Source organism: Rhipicephalus microplus, chromosome 3 (assembly GCF_043290135.1).
Source record: "Rhipicephalus microplus isolate Deutch F79 chromosome 3, USDA_Rmic, whole genome shotgun sequence".
In the NCBI taxonomy this organism is placed as follows: Eukaryota; Metazoa; Arthropoda; class Arachnida; order Ixodida; family Ixodidae; genus Rhipicephalus; species Rhipicephalus microplus.
In genome coordinates this window covers 235310274-235330511 of record NC_134702.1, presented here as the reverse complement: position 1 = coordinate 235330511, position 20238 = coordinate 235310274, and the positions used below count along the sequence as shown (strand labels likewise).

The following is a 20238-nucleotide window of genomic DNA, read 5'->3' as shown; positions in this document are numbered from 1 at the left end:
ATTGGGTGTAAAGTAGTGATGTCTGTACAGATTGGGGGTGACTTACTTTATAGAGCCTTTAGGGGGCCCTGTAATTGGTGTTGTTTTTTTCTTGGAGCAGTCAAGGGGCTCTCGCCGCTCCTTTGGCGTAGTCGGCGCCGGTGGGTCAGTGGTGTCCATCGCCTCTGGAGAGGCGCTAGACAGTTGTGTACGTGGGGTGGGCTTTGTCTTTGCAGACAAAGCCTTCGCCCCCCCCCGGGCCAGAGGTCAAAGGGACCTCTATAGTTTGAGGGTTGCCCTGGCTGCTGCCAGGGTTCACAGGGGCCTTTGGTAAGGTCGTGTTCAAAGAGGGCGGAGCAGCCAGGGCTGGTCCTCCCGTGGGGTCTGCTGGCGGTTGCCTCGGCACGCCAGGCGTTGTCTGGGGCTTCGCCGAAAACCGTAGTGGTGCTGACCCCCCTTTCACCACTTCGGCGAATGACTTCTGTAGAAAAGTGTGCGATGCGCGCTGTCGGGCTTCCCTGAAACTCACATTTTCTTGAAATTTAATTATGAGAATTTCTTTTTCTCTTTTCCAGGCTGGGAATGAGCGAGAATAAGCGGGATGGTCACCATCACAGTTCGCGCAATGGGTCTCAGCCTAAGACTTACAGTCTACAGAAGAGTGCCCTGTGGTGGCACACCTTGCGCACATGAGCTGCCCTCGACAGCTTTGGGAAGCATGGCCAAATCGTTGGCACTTGAAACCACGTCTCGGGTTTGGTATATATGGTCGAACACGGAGCATGAGATAGCCTGTAGCGACTGTGTTTGGGAGTTTGTTTGTTCCAAACATCAGTACGATGTGTTTTGTGGGGAGTTCTGCATTATTTTGCCTAATTTTAATGCGCTGCACGTGTATGACATTCTTGTCTTTCCAGCCGTCCAAAAGTTCTTGGTCGGTAAGGTCTACAAGTGCTTCGTCTGATACGACACCTTTCACTGTGTTCAATGTGAGGTGAGCGGTAATGGTGAGAGGTTTGTCCCCAAATGCAACAAGGTTGCTTACTTTCTGATACTGAATTTTGTCTTTGACTTCTATAAGCAGTTCACCACTGGCCATCTTGGTGGATTTGTAGCCAGTGTCGATGGTATCAGTGAGGCATCTGGAAACTAGAAATGGTGATATTTTTGTTGCTTTTTTTCCTGTGGTTTCGCAATGTATGCCATGATATTTTGGGAACAAGTCTTGATTCTTCTTTACAGACGGTGATAATGATGATGATAATGACCGGTGTCTTGTAGCACAAGGACCCAATGAAAACTGTGAGGCTGCTTCGGTGCGCCCCCTTTTCTGGGTGCGATCACTTAGGAAGGGGTTTGGCGATCCCATGAAAGAAAGCGTTTGTTCGGCAACGGCGCCTACCACCCACCACGGAGCCCAACTAGGGGACGTAATAGAGCATGTGAACACGTCTGCGCAACGCCAGCAGTACGCCATCACTGTAACCTAATATGATTTATCCCAGGTTGGATAAGCACACAAGGTCAACCCTTGCCGCCAGAAAATTTGGAAGTAGATGGAAAAGTGAAGATGACAGGAAAGACAAAAAAGGGAGATAAACACGAAGATGTAGGGAGAGAGATAGGAAAAGGCGACTGCCGATTTCCTCTGGGTGGGGCAGCCCAGGGGTGCCGTGTACGTGAAGCCGGGGCCAAAGGGGTGTGTTGCCTCTGCCGGGTCCAATCACCCAGCGTCACCCAAAGGTACGATCACCCAGCGTCAGCTCAACCCCCAGGATCCTCTTTTCCCCGCACATGGCAAAGCCACGCATGGCTTGGCGTGGGAGGGAGTCAAAACTCCCCCGTTAGCTCGGGCCCGGGGTGTCGCTACACACTAAACGCTTACTTGCGCAGGCGCCCCTGCGGGGAGATCATTTTGTTCGAATTAACGAGCAAGCTTTCCACGGGGCTTGTGCGAAAAGCACCCGTGGAAAGAGAATGCCTAGGTGAAGAACAGGGTCGAGCATCTTTAAGGTCGTTGGTGTCGCAGACTGATAGGTTATGGCCCTGTAGTCTAGGCGTGTCCATATCAGGCTTCTATACGAATTGATCAAACACTTTTTGTCACTACCCCAAGTAGAGCGTGATAAGACTTTTAAAATGGCCATCGTTTTTAAGCACTTGCTTTTTAGATACTTTATGTGCGATCTAAAGGTTAGCTTGGTGTCCAATATTAGGCCTAAGAATTTGTGTTAACGGTAATACGAAATACGCTGGCCATGTAGTTCAATTTGAGGTTTGGAATGAATGCCTCTCTTTCTAGAGAATAAGACGCATGTGGTTTTTTGTGGATTCGGCCGCAACCCATTTTCACCTGCGCATTTTAAAATGCTGTTCGAACTCAGCTGCACCTGCCGCTTACACTTTGCCAGGTTACAAGACCTAAAGCCGAACTGGAGATCATCTACATAAGTGCAGTAATTTATACTCCTAGGAATGGGAAGGCGCAATGAATTCATGTTGATAATAAATAGAGTACAGCTCAGTACACCACCCTGTGGCACTCCTGTCTCTTGAACAAATGTTCGGGAGAAGACTGTGCCTACTCGAACACGGAACGTCCGATTGCGGAAATAACTTTCAATTGTACTCAGCATTCTACCCCGTATACCTACATCTGAGTGGTCTCGAAGTATACCAAAGCGCCATGCTGTGTCATAGGCCTTTTCTATATCTAGGAAGACAGAGAGAAGGAATTGTTTGTGCATAAAAGCGTCTCGGATCTATGCTTCAATACGTACCAGGTGGTCAATGGTGGATCTACCTTCTCAAAAGTTGCACTGGTACGGGTCAAGTAGACTGTTTGTTTCAAGGAAGTGTGTAAGTCATTTTTATCATCTTTTCAAAGAGTTTACAAAGGCAACTGGTTAATGCGATGGGCCTGTAACTCATACGAGAGTACAGATCTTTACCCTGTTTTATTATGGGAGTGACGATGGCCTCTTTTCAAGAGGGAGGGATGACGCCAGAAAACCAGACAGCATTGTACAAGGAAAGTAACACTGTTTTTTTTGAGTTTATAGAGGCAGGTTTTTCAACATTTCACAGAGAACGCGGTCAAATCCCGGGGAGGAATCTCTGCAGCAATTAAGAGATTTCTGTAACTCAGCCAAGCAGAATAGCTGAATATATGCCTCATATTTAGTGCATTTTGTGTCCACTTTAGCGCACACACATGAAGACACCGAAGAAAGGGACACAAAACGGACACTGCGCTTGTTCATGTGTCTTATTGATCCGTGTCCTCGTGTGTCAGCACTAAAGCTTCAATAATCATATTGCCATATTCAAATTTGCCATATTTACTATATACTAATTTAAAAAAAAGTATGCTCTACAACCCACAAAAAGTGCTAAGAAGGTGTGATATTGAGACGCGTGCAGAGCAGTGCATATGCGTGCAGAATATTGATGCACCACGCGTATTCAACAAAAAATAGCTGCCTAGCGCACACCTAGGAATGTTGCATACAGCTCACGCATAATGACGTTGTGACCTATATTGGTAGGGTCCAAATGTCGTCGCACATGGCTGTATGCAGCCAGCGGTCATAACTGGTGTTTGGCAATCCTCCATTAAGAGACCCAACAACGGCTGATGAGGAGCTGTAAGCGTGAACTGTCGGAAAAGAATATAGCTGCAGAATCGCGTGAAGTCATTAAGATAACCAATGTCTCACGTTCAGACTCTGAATATCTTGTTTCTGCGGAATTGATGATGATGATGTTTGATGTTTTGTGCCACAAAGAACATTTTATGGTGAAAAGCGCCAGTTCATGTTACTAGAGATAGGGGCGACGATAGTGATAAGCGGCTGTATGGGGGCCATAAAATTGCTCGCACTAAGGCCGGTAAAACATAGAATAAAAGCATGACCATGCCGTGAAAAGCGTGTGGTGTTAATGAATTATGATAATGATGTGTGGTGCTTTATGGCGCAAGAACTAATTGATGACCAAAGAGCGCCATTTCAGTCAGTAGAGTTATGAACAATGGTGCGTGGCTGTATAGGGGGCCTTAAAATTCCTCGCGCTTACTCGGGTAAGAACATGAGTATTAAAATCATGACCGTGGCGTGAATCATCTGCAGTGAGAGTAAATGTCGAAATATTATGATAACAAGAACATAGCGGAAATGTAGTCACCACAGCCACGATCATGGTACAGAGGTCGTGCTACGGATCACCTCGATATATATGGGGTGAAAGCTTCGAACATGCTTTAAAAACGTGAAAAGTGCTTGCATATTAAGAAGCGGATCCTTACCGTTGAGCATCCCAGGGTAAAGTGGGAGCTGCTGTCAGCAGGGCAGTAAAAAGTGCTTCTTTCTTAGAGCATCTATCTCATTAACTGGACGAGGATGTGGAGAACCGTAAGTGGTTCTCCACATTTCGCACACAATGGTGGATCACCGGCAGACAAAATATCTGAATGTGTAGAGTATGTATGTCCTGTTCTTAGTCTTGTAGGTGTTACTTCTGTGTGTCGTGATTTTGATAGTGGCGGCCAATGACCAAGTTGTGGCTTAATAACATGTAGTTTATTACTTGTGTGTCTATCCCATGTGTTTTGCCAATAACCTCCGAGCTTTTTTTAGAAAAGGTTTAATGTCAAGTACAAGGATTTGTGTTGATGAATTAGCTCAATCGTTGCTGGCAGAGTCAGCCAGCTGGGCTACCAAAACGTTTGCCTGTATCTCACGGTTCCCCGGCACCCATCAGCCTGAAACATGCTGTTTGGATGAGTAAACTGTGCATAAAAGTGAATAAAGAAATTCAAGAGCAGCGTTTTTGTGTTCTTCAAGTGTTTTCAAGGCTTTGACTGCACCAAGAAAATCCGTGTAAAATACCGTTTTTTGCCGTTTTGTATGTTCAATGTGTTAGCAGCTGCCAGTATTGCATCGATTCTCCTGTGAAAATGCTTGCATCAGGATGGAGGACGCCAGTATCTGAGAAGGATGGGCCGATGGCTGCGTACGTCGAAACAAAAGTGCTGGAGTTTCAGACATTTGTAAAAAACTCAGGGTCTTTATGTTTTTTTTTGTTCTAGGAAGTATGCGCCGATATGCACAATGGGTGCTTGCTTTGTAATCTCTAAAAACGACTCATCACAATCTCTCAATTGCCACCGCCATCATGGCAGATATGCTGCGGGAGCCATCAAATGATATTCGAGTGACACACTGGTTTCCTTAGAAAGGGCTCTCACACGAAAAGAGTAGGGTTGTCTGCTTCTGTACAAGTTCATGACATCTATTGTCGCTCCCCTACGTAGTGCCAGAGAGCACTTTTAGAACATTCATGGCTCTGATGCACTTGTTTTTTAGATACTTATAGCGTGGCATGAAGGTTAACTTGGTGTCCAGAATTAGGCCTAAGAATATGTGTTCGACTTTAACAGACAGGCGTTGACCATGCAATTGACTGTCAGGGTCACGGTGAGTGCCTCTCTCTCTAGAGAACAAGAAAAACGTGCTTTTTTGGTGTTTATATTGTGATCCGTTTTCCTTAGCCCATTTCGAGACCTTGTTCAAGCAAAGCTTAACTTACCGCTAATAAATTGCCAGTGTACAAGATTTAAATTCAAGCTGCACGTCATCAAAATATGTACAAAGCATATTTCTTGGAATAGAAAGACGCACGGTGATGATGTTTCATGTTCATGGCCAATTCTTGGCCAAAGAGTGCGATTTAATTTCATCAGAAATATGGGCAATGATTGTGATAAGCGGCTGCATAAGGGCCATAAAATTTCTTGTGCTAAGGCGGGTAAAAAGATAGAAGTAATAAAATTATTAACATGCCCTGAAAGGTGTGTGGTGTTAGTGGATGATAGAAGTGTGTGATAAGAAAAACGGTGGTGGACATGTATGGCATTAGCCCAAGTGTCTCACTGGTTCACACCCTTGCGTCCAAGGCTCGTGAGGCAAGTGCTTTGTAGAGTGTAGTCACCGCAGCGAAGACCTCTCTGAAGAGTTCGTGCTTCGGAATGCCCAGGTATATGATATCAAAAGTGTGAACCTCTAATAAAAAAAGTACGAATGATTTATGACTAAAAAGTGGTTCCGTACCAACGACCATTGCAGGATGGAGTGGTATCTGTTGTCGGTAAAGTAACGAAAAGAGTTGTCTTCTCGGCGTTTTTAATTGTTTACGCTGGATTAGAATGTGAAGTACCGTGAGTGCTTCCCCACATCTATCACACAAAGGTGGACCGCTCCTAGACAAACGAAGTGAAAGGGTTGTGTGTGTATGGCCTGTTCCTAAACTTGTAAGGATTACTTCTGTGTGGCGTGATTTGATACTGGGGGCCAATGACCAAGTTCTGGCTTGATGACCTGCAATTTATTGGCTGTGTGTGTGTGTCTCATGTGCTCTGCCAATAGCCGCTGAGCCTTTGTTTCAGAAAATGATTCAAGGCGAGTGCAGGAACTGGTATCAATGTATTGGAAGCACTTTTGTTGGCGGATTCAGCTAGCTGGCCCAACTAAACGTTGTCTTAAATTTCGTGGTGTCCTGGCACCCAGAAAACCATACCATACTGCTTAGATGAGTAGACTGTGCATAAGAGCGAATAAAGCGAGAAAAGGACAGGATTTTTGTGCTTTTTAAATGTTTTCAGAATTTTTGCAACGCTTAGGGAGTCTGTATATATTATTGCCTTCAGAATTTTCATTTGTTTATTGTGTTTGATGGCCGCATGTGTCGCATAAGCTTCGCTGGTGAAAATACTTGAATCAAAGTGCATAACGCTGGCTTTCAAAAAAGATGGGCCGATGGCTGTGTACGAGACAGAAGTGTCGGGCATTGAAGCATCCGTAAAGAACTCAGGACATGTGTATTTATGTTGTAGTTCTAGGAAGTATGTCTGGTTACGTGCAATAGGTGCATGCTTCGTAACCTCCAAGAAAGACACGTCACAATCTATCGCTTGCCACTGCCACGCTGTGCAGGCATACGGCGAGAGCCATCAAGCGGTGTACACCGGTTTTCTTCGAGAGCACACCGGTTTTCTTCACTAGGCCACTCACACGGAGTGAGTATGGCTGTCTGATAGAAGGCCGTTTGTCAAACACACCAACGCCTGACATGTCAATATTGGTGGAATGTGACGGGTGATTGTTGTCTGTGTTTAGATTAGGATAATATTTAAAAGACGTGCAACATTTCTGTAGGTGGAGCGACCATTCGTTCGATTCCACGTAGAAGCTTTGCCCGGGACTTGTGTGAAAAGCGCCCGTAAAGAGGCGGATGCCTAGGTTATGAACAGGATCAAGCATCTTAAGGGCAGTAAGTGTCGCAGGCTGATATGCTATTGCCCCATAGTCTAGGGGAGTACGTATGGGGCTGTTATACAATTTCAATAAGACTTCTTGTCACTTCCCTTTGTAGTGCATGACAGCACTTTTAGAACATTTATGGCTTTTATGCACTTGTTTTTAAATACTTGATGTGTGGTATAAAGCTGAGCTTATTGTTCAACAATAGGCCTGATAATTTGTGTTCAGTATTAACAGCAAGACGTTGCCCATGCAGTTGAATATCAGGTTCGGAATGAAGGCCTTGCTACCTGGAAAACAAGACACACGTGCTTTTCTGTACACTCAGCCGGAATCCGTTTTCTTTTGTCCAAATGGGAACTTTGTTCAGACAGAGCATAACCTGCCGCTCTCACATGGCCAGATTACAAGACTGAAATACAAACTTGACGTCGTCGACATATGTGGAGTAAAAGATATTTCGAGAGATAGACAAACGCAAAGAATACATTTTCACAATAAAAAGAACACAACTAAGAACACCATCTGTCGGTACTCCTGTTTCTTGGACAAATGTTCGGGAAAGAACGCTGTCCACTCTGACACGAAATGTACGATTGAAGAAGTAGCTTTTGATAATAGTGAGCATCCTTCCACGCACACTGAAATGGGAGAGGTCTTTTAGTCTTCCGAATCTCTATGTCATATCCTATTATTTTTCAATAGCAAGAAGCACACAAAGAAATTATTGTATATGAACGAAGGCATCTCGGATCTGCGCGTCGATACGTACCAGGTGGTCAGTGGCGGATCTACTCCCTCAAAACCCGCATAGGAATGGGTTGAGCAGAGTGTTTGCTTCAAGGTAATGTACAAATCGGCGATTTATCACTTTTTAAAAAGTTTACACAAGCGCCAAATTGAATATGTGACATCTAATGCAAACCGCATGCTAGGCTACTTGAAAAGAAATTTCTCGCTGTCCCTGTCTTCCTTAAAAAAGCAGCTATATATAACCTACGTATGCCCTAGGCTTGAATATGCTTCCTCAGTTTGGGACCCTGGCTATGTAACACTATCTAATAAAATTGAAGCTGTGCAAACCGCTCCGCAAGGTTCATACTTTCTAACTATCACCGCACTTCCAGTGTTACTAACATGAAATCTAGCCTTGACCTTGCTACTCTTGCTACTCGCCGGAAACTTGCTCGCCTTTGTGTGCTGCATAAAGCGTATCACCATAACCCCATACTTAAATCACGTTGGCTAAACCCTCTTTTTTTCCTATCTGAACGCCTCGACCATCATTACAAGGTTCATATTCCGCGCCAAAACACCGTAACATACTCCCATTCTTTTTTACCAAAAACTTGCCATGATTGGAACAACCTGCCTGCGTCACTAGTCACGATTACTAATCATGAACGCTTTCGGGCGGCACTCGAAAATTTTTTGCATTGATGTGCTCAACGCATTTTTTTCCCTGGTTTTGTTTGCTGCTGTTCGGTTACCGTTCACTTGTGTATCGCAGATACGTTGTGCCATGTTGTAATTTTTTTTCAGTATTTTCTTTGTGTGTTAGATCGTCATTACAGTATTTTTTTTTGTCGCGGTGCTTCCTTGAAGCATGTACTGAATGTGATTTGTTTTTCACGTTTCAATTGTATTTTTTGTCTTCTAAACCCACTCCCCTCTATAATGCTGTATGCCCTGAGGGTACAATAAATAAAAAAAATAAAAAACTTGTAAGTGGGATTGGCCTGTAACTACTAACTGAAGATGGAGCCTTGCTTTGCTTTAGGATCGAAATAATATATGGCACAGCTGTTTTATTATTTCCTGCTTTATTTGGTTCTAACCTGGAGCTGATTATTGCAGACATATAGCGATGCTTGTAACTCGGTGAAACGGAAACAGTCATTGTACGACTCATGTTTGGAGAATTTTTGCTGTAGTTTCTTTTTTTTCAATTTTTGTTTTGTGTCGTTGAAGAGCTGCGGTGTAATGCGACGAGCTGGACACCTCTTTGAAGTAGGCACCGAGGAAGTTCGCCTGGTCTTCCAAGACGTCTTCTTGTGTGTCTACGATAAGTAGTGAAGATGTGTTTCGCCCCACTAACTTGCAAATCATGTTCCATACTTTAGTTTCTGGTGTATATTAAGTGGTACCTGATAAAAACTTATGCCACTTTTCTCTCCTAGCCTGCCAGCGCGTTCTCCTTTCTTGGGACTTAATTTTCTTTAAGCTATCGAGATTCTCTGCTGTCAGCGAGTCCCGTTACAACCTCCACGCTTTGTTTTGTGTTTGCGTGCATTGCGACATTGAATGTTTCACCATGGGACATGTCGCTTGCCACAGCCTAGACGTGTGCGGGATGCATTTCATCGCAGCTTCGGTAAGAAAACCTGAAATGTATTGTACAGCTGTATCTTTGTTTAAAGCAGATAGGTAAGTCCAACCTAAATCTGTATTGTGCGAGAACTGTTCCCAATCAGCTTTGTCAGAGGCCCATTTGGGGACCTTTGGGTGATATTCATTTAATATGGGTGTGCTGAGCAATACCGGAAAGTGTTCACTTCCGTATGAAATATTGATGACATTCCATGTCAGAAAAGGAAGGAGGGATGAAGAGACAATACTAATGTCTATTGACGAGTACGTATTGTTGGCGAGGCAGTAGTAGGTGGGCTCTTTCCGATTCAGAAGACACGCGCCAGAAGTAAAAAACAACCGTTCAATCAGGCGACCTCGAGCAGCCCAGCGAGTCACTCTATAGATTTCTATGTGCATAGAAATCTCCAAAGAGAACATAAGGTTTTGTAAGTTCATGTATTAGGGATTGGAAGTCACGTTTTTCAAAATGGTAGTGTGGAGGTATGTAGACAGAGCAGATGGTGACGAGTTTGTTCAAAAGAACTACACTGACAGCCACTGCTATGAGAAATGTTTCGAGTGGTAGATGAGTTCATACAATCCCTTTATTGACTATAAAGCCCAAATCACCTGACGACGCGACGGCTTAATTTATTTATTTATTTATTTATTTATTGTACCCTCAGGGCCCGAGGGTACAATAAATATTCCTGTCTTTTGAAAAATGGTATACTGGCATAAAAAATTGGTGATCTTGGGTTTTATGTGTGTTTCCTGTACACACGACACTTCTGGTGACTGTTTACATAAAAGGTCTTCAACATCGTCGAGGTTTCTCAGGAGTCCTCTGAAGTTCCACTGTCGAATTTGTTTCTCTAGTTTCAGTGTTGGTAAGCGTTGTGTGTACAGAAATGTTGCCTTAGGTTATAGAACCTGTTGGGGGTTCTGTAAAGCTGGGTTTTCATTTCTTGTTTCGCTTCAAAGAGCGGCTTCTTTCTTTCGGCGTCTGGGGCGCTGGAGGAGTATGGCTTGTGTCCATCACCTCTTCTGAGGTGGCAGATGGTGCCTGTTTCGCAGGCACGTTCATGGCACTTTCGGACCTGACTGCATATTCAGTGGTCCGGGGTATGCCACCTTGTGGCACGCGTGTTTCTTCGACAGATGTTTGAGAAAGAACGCTGCCGACTCGAACACTGAATGACCGGTTTAACAAGTAACTATCGATAATAGTGAAGATTCTTCCACACACGCCAAGGTTGGACAGGTCTCTCAGTATTACGGAGCGCCATCTTTGATCATATGCCTTATATTGAGGAACACAAAAAGGGAGTACTGATGGTGGCTTAATACGAACAAGGTGGTCTGTGGCGGATCTACCCTTTCGAAACCCGCACTGAAACAGGTCGACCAAATTGTTCCTTTCAAGAAAATGTACACGTCGACAGTTTATAATTTTTCGAAAAGTTTGCACAAGAAGCTTGAAAGTGCAATATGCGTATACCTCGAAACTGAAGAATAGTTCTTGCCACGTTTCAAGATGATATTAACAATAGCGCCTTTACAGGAAGTAGCAACAGCGCAAAAGAACCAGATAGCATTGTACAAGCAAAGTAAGGTATTTTGTGTTTCCTTTGGTAGGTCTATAACATTTCACACACAACTCGGTCAGAACATTGGGCAGAATTACTGCAGGAGTTTACTGATGCTTGGAGCTCAGCCAAGCTGAAAGCTTGGTTATAAGCCTCGTATTTAGTACGTTTGTCTTCGAGTTCCTGCTTTCATATTCTTGTTCTCTTTTGTTGGAAAGCATCAGTGCAGTGTGACGAGCTGGACAGCCGTTCTATTGTTGGAAAGCATCAGTGCAGTGTGACGAGCTGGACAGCCGTTCGAAGTGTGCACCGCGAAAGTTTGCGTGATCTTCCAAGGTGTCACTCTGTGTGTTTCAAAGTGGCAGTGAGTGTACTTGTTTTCCTGCTACCCAACCAACCATAATCCAGACTGTAGCCTACTGTCGATATGAAATTATTCCGGATAAAAACTTCTGCCAGCTGTCTTTTCGGGCCTGCTGACGCGTTCGCCTGCCTTGAGACTTTATTTTCCTAAAGCTGTCAAGATTTTCGGCTGTCTTTGAGCTCCGAAGCAACCTCCATGCTTTGTATTGCTGTTTGCGCGCGTTTCGGCATTCAGAGTTCTACCACAGCACACGTCGTTTTTCAGGGTGTCTATTTGTTTTCGGTATGCATTTTGCCACAGCATCAATCAAGAACGCTGTGAAGTAGTTGGCAGCAGCATCAACGCTCAAAGTACATGTATGATTCCCACCTGGACGAGCAATGGTATAAAACTGTTACTAGTTGGATCTGTTTATGAGCTGTTTGGGAACCCGTGGTGGACAATGAGTTGCTATTGTTGTGCTCAAAACTACGGGGAAGTGGTCACTTTCATAGGGAATACTGATGATTTCCAGTGGAATAGAGGCACAAGGGACGGAGGTACTATGCTTAGGTCTATGAAGGAGTAGATATTATTAGCTAGATTTTAATAAGTTGGGTCTTTCCTATTCAGAAGGCACATTCTCGACGAGAGAAGGAACTGTTCAATCAGTCGACCTTGCGCGTCGCAACGAGAATCACCCTATAGCCTGCTAAGCGCATTCAAGTCTCCAAGGAGAACATAAGGCTTCGGAAGTTCATATATTAAGGGCCGGAAGTCACGTTATTGTAGGTGATAGCTCAGAGGTACGTAAAGAGTACAATTTGTGATCAGTTTGTTGAAAACACAGCTCGAACAGCCACTGCCTCAATAGATGATTGGAGTTCATTCAGAGTGTGCGCATGGAATTCTTTGATTCACTTTAATGGCAGCACCTCCAGATAATATCACGACATCATTACGGTCCTTAAAGAAAATTGCGTATTTACGCAGGAAGTTGGTGTGTTTTGGATTTTGGTGTGTTTCTTGTACACACAACCCTTTTGGTGAGTGTTCGTGTAAAAGTTCTTGGATACGCCGCTCTTTCGGCACAAGGGTGCCGACCGATCCATTGCCTCCTTGGCGGCACTGGATGCCCGCACGTGCGAGCTGGTAGTTGGAATTTTGGGCCTCGCCTGGTGAGGTGAGGCCTTCAGACCTGGGGTCTCTGCGGTCTCGATTTCCGTTCGTGAGTAGGCAGAGTAGGCTGAACTATTGCCGCCATGGGGACAGGTGCCATAATCGCCGGCTCACTAGACGCAGGCCGAAGGAGTGACGGGGGATGGTGCGACGCTGCCCCTTCCTCGCCGCATCAGCGTAGGTTGGGCCATATATTGGCAAAATTTTTCTTATTTTTATTTATTTACATTTCACCTACATCGCCGCAAAGAATTTTGTAGGGGAGGTACACATAATAGTTTGACTACATAGTTTTCAATCGAAGCAATAGATACAACAAATACAACAGCACTCAAAATATTTTAAGGAAAGAAAAAAAAACACTCGAATATTGGTGAGTGAAAACAATGTCACAATCATTAATTTGTGAAAACCCACACGCTTTGAGACAACAAACCATTCTTAGTGGCAGTGATATTGTAAGCGTTGTTACAAGGAAGACAAACAGGATTCATTATCGGTTTCATTGACGAGATCGTCTGGTAGACGCTTCCATTCCTGTATTGTTTTTAAGAAAAAAGAACTACCGAAAGAGTGGGTTGTGTAGTGGTATTCTAATATTTTTGTGAATGGTCTTGACGATTAGAGACGTGCGCTGGTGTGAACAGATAATCAAGAGGGTTAATGGCATTTTCATTATAATATATACAATGAAGATATTTAAGCCTCAGTTTCTGCCTCCTTACCATCAGTGTCCCCCATTTCAATGCTTGTTTCATTTTTGTGATGCTTGCAAAGGAATTATAGATGTTGCTAACAAATCTGGCTGCTTGGTTTTGAAGTTTTTCTAGTGCATCAATCAAGTATTGCTGATAGAGATCCCAGATTACTCAAGCATAATCTAGAATAGGTCTTACATACATGAGATAAAGGGTTTGTTTACGGTCTGTGAAGCTTGCCTGAAATTTCTGCGTATGAGGTATAGCATCCGGCCTGCCTTGGTCACAGTTATGTCAATGTGTTTATTCCACTTGAAATGGTCGGAAAAATACACTCCCAGATACTTATAATAGGATTCACTGCTAATTATTGCATTATTTATTTCGTATGTTGTGTCTAGTTTTCTAATCCGGTTGGTGAATGATACGCAGCAACATTTACGGATGTTTAGACTCATTTTCCATTTTTGGCACCACGTTGATATTTGGTACAGATTATGCTGCAGAATTGCAGCATCCTTGAGCGATTTATTCACTCTGTACACTACACTATCATCTGAGAATATTTTAATGGGAGCGGCAATATCAACAACTAAGCTACTAATCTAAATCAGGAAAAACAAAGGTCCTAATACGCTCCCCTGTGGTACACCGGACGTAACGGTTACCGCAGATGAATTTGAGCCGTTAAGTACTACGTTTTGCTGTCGATCGTTTAGATAGTTCTTTACCCAATTGATAACTTTAAGGTTTATGTTTGCAGAGAGCATTGCAAACTCTAACAGATTGTGTGGGACGATATCAAAGGCTTTCCCGAAGTCATCGAACACAGCATCTACTTGAGTGCCACTGTCTATAAATTGTGCGATGTAATGCTGAAATTCGACTAGTTGAGTTACGCATGAGCGTCTATTTCTGAAACCATGCTGAGATGGAGTGAGGAAGTTTATTGACTCTAGGTATTTAACTGTTTCACTGTATATGATGTGCTCAATTAACTTACAGCAATTTGATGTTAGCGAGATAGGCCTGTAATTTATGACGAGCTTTTTATCACCTGATTTATGAACCGGGATAACGTTTGCAACTTTCCAGTTATGTGGGACAACTGCAGTATTTAGTGTAACTTCATATATAACGCATAAGTACTTTGCAATGACGCCATGACAGTTTTTAAGAACAAATGGTGATAGACTATATGGTCGGACTGCTTTAGTTGTATCTATCTGCCGTAACAAAGATTGAACACCAGTAATGTCAACCTACACGTCTTTCATGGAAGGCCACGTGACTGGAAGCACCCCCACATCGCCAGATGTGCTTTGAGTAAAAACTGCGTGGAAATAGTTGTTGAAACTTCAGCGTTTTCTTCATCAGTGCACAAAGTATCACCCTCCATGGTCAGGGCAAGAATACTCATGTCGTCTTTTCATGTTTGTTTCACATACTTGCAGAACTCTTTCTGGTTTTGCTTTAACCTATCGCCTAATTGGGCAAAAAAGTATCCTTCATTGTTTTTATTGCCGATTTTAGTGTCAGGTTTGCTTGCCTAAGCTCTTGTTCATTAGACGCGGTACTCCTATCGCGAGATTTTCTGTATGAACTTCATGGTTTCCTAATTACCCTGCGAATGTCTTTATTAAACCAAGGTTTTTGTTTTACTTTCTTCTTTAGTTTTTTGTTTGGTACATGAGCTTCAACTGGGTTTAGTAGCTTTTCACAAAAATAAAACTACATAGCTAAAGAGCAACGACTTTCTGCCAAAAGCAAGATTGTTGGGTAATACGACCATAACTCTGCAGAAACAGAATCTTAGTCACCTTGTTCATACAGGAAAATTTGTCGGGGTATTGCCAGTGCTACTTGGCAGTATTTTATCTTTAAATCTGCCAAAATGCCCTATTGTCACTTATACCAGGAATCACTGACAAAGTGGAAACAATATTTGGGTAATTACATAACATTAAATCCAAAATGGCATCATGTCTCGTTGGAGCATTCACATATTGACAAAAACCAAACACTTTCAAGAATTCACCGAACAAAGTAAACACTGACGACCTGCTTTGTGTACCACTGGTTAACCAGTCCAAATCTGGTAGATGAAATCTCCACTCAGGAGTACACTGTCTGGAATTAATTGCACCATTTCAGAAAGCAGTGTCATAGGAGTATCACCACTGTCTGGTGGTGAATAAAAACAACAAAACATGACAGTATTTCTCTTCGGTAAAAAAACGCGGCACCAAACTGCTTCGGCAGAATTGTGGAAAGAAGTTTCCTCGCTAGTCCACTCGTTCAATACAAGAACAAATACGCCCCCACCATGGCGATTTCTATCTTTCCTATAAGCAATGAAGCCGTGTGGGAAGACCTCAGTATCACACTCTAAAAAAAGAGTGAGTAAAAAGGGTGTCTTTTTGTCCCACAACAATAATCGTCATCTATATTGCGTTCCATTCTTGCGCTATCACCCCGCGCCCGGTACATTCCGGTCACAATCGCCATGCCCATTTGCAGGGTTACATTGCATTCTTGATAGGAAAGTGGCCAGCGTCGACTTTTAAAGAAAGGAAGCGCACACAAGCCTGATGACGATTATTGTTGTGGGACAAAAAGACACCCTTTTTACTCAATATTTTTTTAGAGTGCCGGTATCGCACTGTCCAGCCAAGATTCTGTACCCATAATATTTTTGCTTGATAGTCGCCGCAAAGGACGCAAAGACGTTAACATTATTATTATTACTTCGACAGTTCACAAGAAGCAGTGGTATGCGTCCCGCACGTGTTTGAAGTATCGATTCTCCCAGTTCAGCGATGACTGACGTCACGTCAGTCGGCTTCTTGAGATTGCGCATGCGCATGCAGTGGGATGGGTTGGTTCATTTCACTGTCCCACACGAACGTCTTTCCGTTGATAATAAGCTTATCATAGTTAAGACGCACTCGGCATCCCTTGCTATCTCTCTTTTCCCTGGCATAAGTCCAAAGAAGCTGTCGTTTTTCGCGAACAGCATGACTGAAGTCTTCGAATACACTAGAAGATGTGTTCTTAAATTTGTAAGCATTACGCATGACACTTTCCCTGGCTTTCCACCCCGAGAAGGTTGCCACGATAGGCCTCATGCGCCCCTCTGTAAAGGCCCTCAGCCGGTGAGCTCTTTCTATCGGAATGATACTAAGCTTGTGCACGTTACTGCAAATCTCTTCACCAGGCGATCAGGTTTTCGCCCATGTTTATTTGCGCTCATTGTCTGGCACACCCAAGAAAACTAAGTTTAACCGGCGGCTCCTGTTTTCGAGATTGTCAATCTTAGCCGCTATCTTTCTTTCAGATATTTCAACAATCTTAATGCGCTGCTCGATAACATTTGATTTTGCTATCACGCTGTCTATTTTTCGTTGCAGGTCGGCTTGCTTTGCCACTATTTCTGCAAGTTTAATAAGCATAGTTTTCTGACTACTTTGTACATCCAAAAGGATCTTCTCAATGTTCGCCATCTGCTCTTTTTCGGTTGAGTTCATAGAGCCTGGGTTTAGCTCTACATCCCCTGAGAGTAGCAATAGAGCCTCCCCCACAAAGAACAATCATTGCAAATTAGCACCCAAACAGAGTCAACCAAGAATTTGCAAAAAGTGTCAATAAACAAGCACAACTTTTGTCTATCGATGGGGCACGACACTCTTACAAGCATCACGTTACTCGTGCGATAACATTTCGTCTAATTCAAATAACAAACCTGATACACGAAGCAACGTAAGTTCGTGCCCGGAAGAAGGGTGCTGCACCCCAGTCGACGGCGGCCGAGATGCTCCCTTTTATCGGCCTCGTAAGGCGGATCCGGAAGCACTTCCGGCCGCGCAGTCATGTGGCCTGTCCAGAGTCAAGCAAGGTATCAGGCGTGTCAGCTCGCATCAGTGGATGGCAAGGAGGGGCGCACTGCACATGCGCTGTAGCTGCCATCCAGGGCTGTGTGGTAGACTCAGCAGCCGCACCGTCGATGAACGCCGCAGCCACAAGGATACCGGGCAGCACCTCATACATAAAGCAACGTAAGTTCATGCCCAGAAGAAAAGTGCCGCACTTCCCCCTCTTCTTCAAAGCAACGATCTCTTTTTTTCAGAATAAACAGCACCATGAGTAGGCAGCATGATTTCCGTCACAGTTCACACAATGCGCTGGTTGTTTGCAGGATTCTGACTTATGGCAAGAAGCTCCACATTGGGCAGAGGTTTGCCGACCACGACAGCCTTGTGAGCCGTTGTCCTATTTCTGACACTGGAAGCAACGACTAGGGTAAGATTTCTATGGACGAACACGAAGTTTTGTGTACCCAGTATACGAGCGTCTCTGGAAGAACACTGGAGCCAAACGTAATGATGATGTGTTTAGTTGGAGTATCTTTGCCATCTCGCTTCAGAATTATTCTTTTGACATTTACTACATACTCATCTTTCCAACCGTCAAGATGTTCTGCATCTGTCAAGTCAGCTAGATCATCCTCCGATACAACTCCTCGCACAGTGTTCATGAACAGTGTGCTGATACAGTGATGGGAACATCACTAAAAGTCTCTAAGTGTGATAGTCTTTCATATTGTTCTTTGTCTCGGATTCAATATTGCCGCGAACCATGCATTGGGTTTGTTTATTTGTGTTTTGCTTTTTCGGCCTGGCTGCGCCAGCCTCTGCTATCACCGTTTTATCAGCGTTTCGAACAAACGCTATCACAGCGTTTTGAACAAACGCTATCGAACAGCGCTTCGAGCGTTCGGAACAAACAGCGTTTCAAACAAACGCTATCGAACAGTGCTTCGAGCATTCCGAAAAAAACAGCGTTTCAAACAAACGCTATCACAGCGTTCTCGATACAATTCGACTATTCGAGAAACGCTCTCGCCGAGGGATATAAATTTCCGCACAGTCGATGCCGCGACATTCGATCGCCGACGCTCACTAGCATGCACGTCGCTTTGTCGACCGCTGCTTCGCCACCTGTGTATTCTTTCAGTTGTTAGGGGAGCACAAGCTCGCTCCAATAAACTTGTTTTCCTTATAGACAACTGCGTCGTCCTTTGCTGCGTGACATCTGGTGGAGGTGCGGGGTACATGAACCCTAAGCCATTGCCAAGCCGACAAGCAAGCCCAATACGACAAGCACGCCCAACTCCTGTCAGCCGCCGACAGCAAGGTCTTCAGCCAGAGTTTGGACTGCTCCCGGATAAAAGAGGAAAGAAGACGTAAAAACCACGATGATCAACGCAGGCACAATGACCAGCGCTACCAACCCTCCCGTCGGTCTTCAACAACCTCGTGAGCCCCCATCATTCCAAGGATCTTCTGGTGAAGACCCGGAAGAGTTTCTGGAGAAGCTAGAGCGCATCCGCATCTTTAACAGGTGGGATCACGAAGAAACTTTTTGTCATGTCTTCTTCTATTTGGAGGATGCAACTCGAACGTGGTTTGAGAACCATGAAGGCTTCCTAACCGACTGGACTGTCTTTAAGAGCGAATTTCTCAAAACATTCGCTACGGTTGTGCGGAAAGAACGAGCCGCCCTTTTGTTGGAGACGCGAATGCAACACCCTAACGAAGGTGTTGTACTGTTCGCTGAGGAGATGAAGATGCTGTTCCGGAGAGCTGACCCCGAAATGGCAGAAGAGAAGAAGGTGCCCTTTCTGATGCGGGGAGTTAAACAAGAGCTCTTCGCTGGACTCATCCGCAACCCCCCTAAGACCGTCGCTGAGTTCGTCACCGAGGCTTCGATGATCGAGAGGACCTTGGATATGCGTTCGCGGCAATACGATAAAACACTCAACACCCTTTCGGTGAACCTGGTAAACGCCCCTGTATTGGCGACGGAAGACTTGCGGGAGACCATCCGCGCCGTCGTTCGCGAGGAACTGAGGAAATTGTTCGCAGCAACACCGCTGCCCCAAGTCGCCTCCCTCACTGACGTCATCCGCGAGGAGGTTCAGCAAGCACTGGGGAATTTTACGCCGTCGGAAGCATCTTACGAACCACAAGCGATGACCTACTCTGCTGCTGCTCGTCGACCCCAACCCGTCCCAACCCGTAATCAAGAGGCCCCGCCGTACCGCCGCCCAATGTCGCCCGCCCGACTCCCTGTAACCCGAAACCAGGCGCCCAGGAAGACCTAGGTGGGGCGAACGCCAGATAATCGTCCCGCTGCTACCACTGCGGAGAGGCCGACCACGTCTACCGCCACTGCCCGTACAAGAGGCTGGATTTGCGTGGGTTCTCCGTCGACGCACCCCGACCGCGAGCCGGCCAGCGCCCGTTTGAGATCGAAGAATACCTGTCGAAAACCAGCCGTGGACCATCCCATTTCAACCGTTCGCCGTCGCCCTACCCGTACTAATCCCCCAACCGTCGCAGCAATGCTGACTTCGCCCGTGGAAGGTCCCCCAGCCCACGAGGGGGAAACTAAAAGCAGCAACTTCTGGAGGTGAAGTTGCACAACGGCGAGAAAATGAAAACCCTCCAACGACACAAGACCGTGATTCACGACATGCCCTCATCCCGACTACCCGACGACACCCTGACGAGACCCATGAAAACGACGACAGCTACGCTGCGCGACGCGTACCCGAAAAGACGAAGCCTGCCGCTGAGAAGACAACGATGACGACGCACAGTGCCCGACCATCAACACGCGCAAGCCGCAATACGACGCTCCGACGCACGCGAAATTCGAGGAAAGCGGCATCCGACGTCCAGTTGTCCATCGACGGCCTTGACGTAGTCGCCCTCATC

At 45.0% G+C, this 20238-nt stretch overlaps 1 long non-coding RNA gene across 1 annotated transcript in view; it reads left to right on the top strand.

Annotated features, from left to right (window-relative positions):
* Window positions 1-17355: 17355 nt before the first annotated feature.
* LOC142804170 (uncharacterized) overlaps window positions 17356-20238 on the top strand; it is a 40415-nt gene continuing 37532 nt past the window's right edge. Inside the window, exons 1-2 of the long non-coding RNA XR_012894487.1 lie at window positions 17356-17514; window positions 17655-17758. This is a non-coding gene — a long non-coding RNA (uncharacterized LOC142804170). The remainder of the gene's footprint in view (window positions 17515-17654; window positions 17759-20238) is intronic.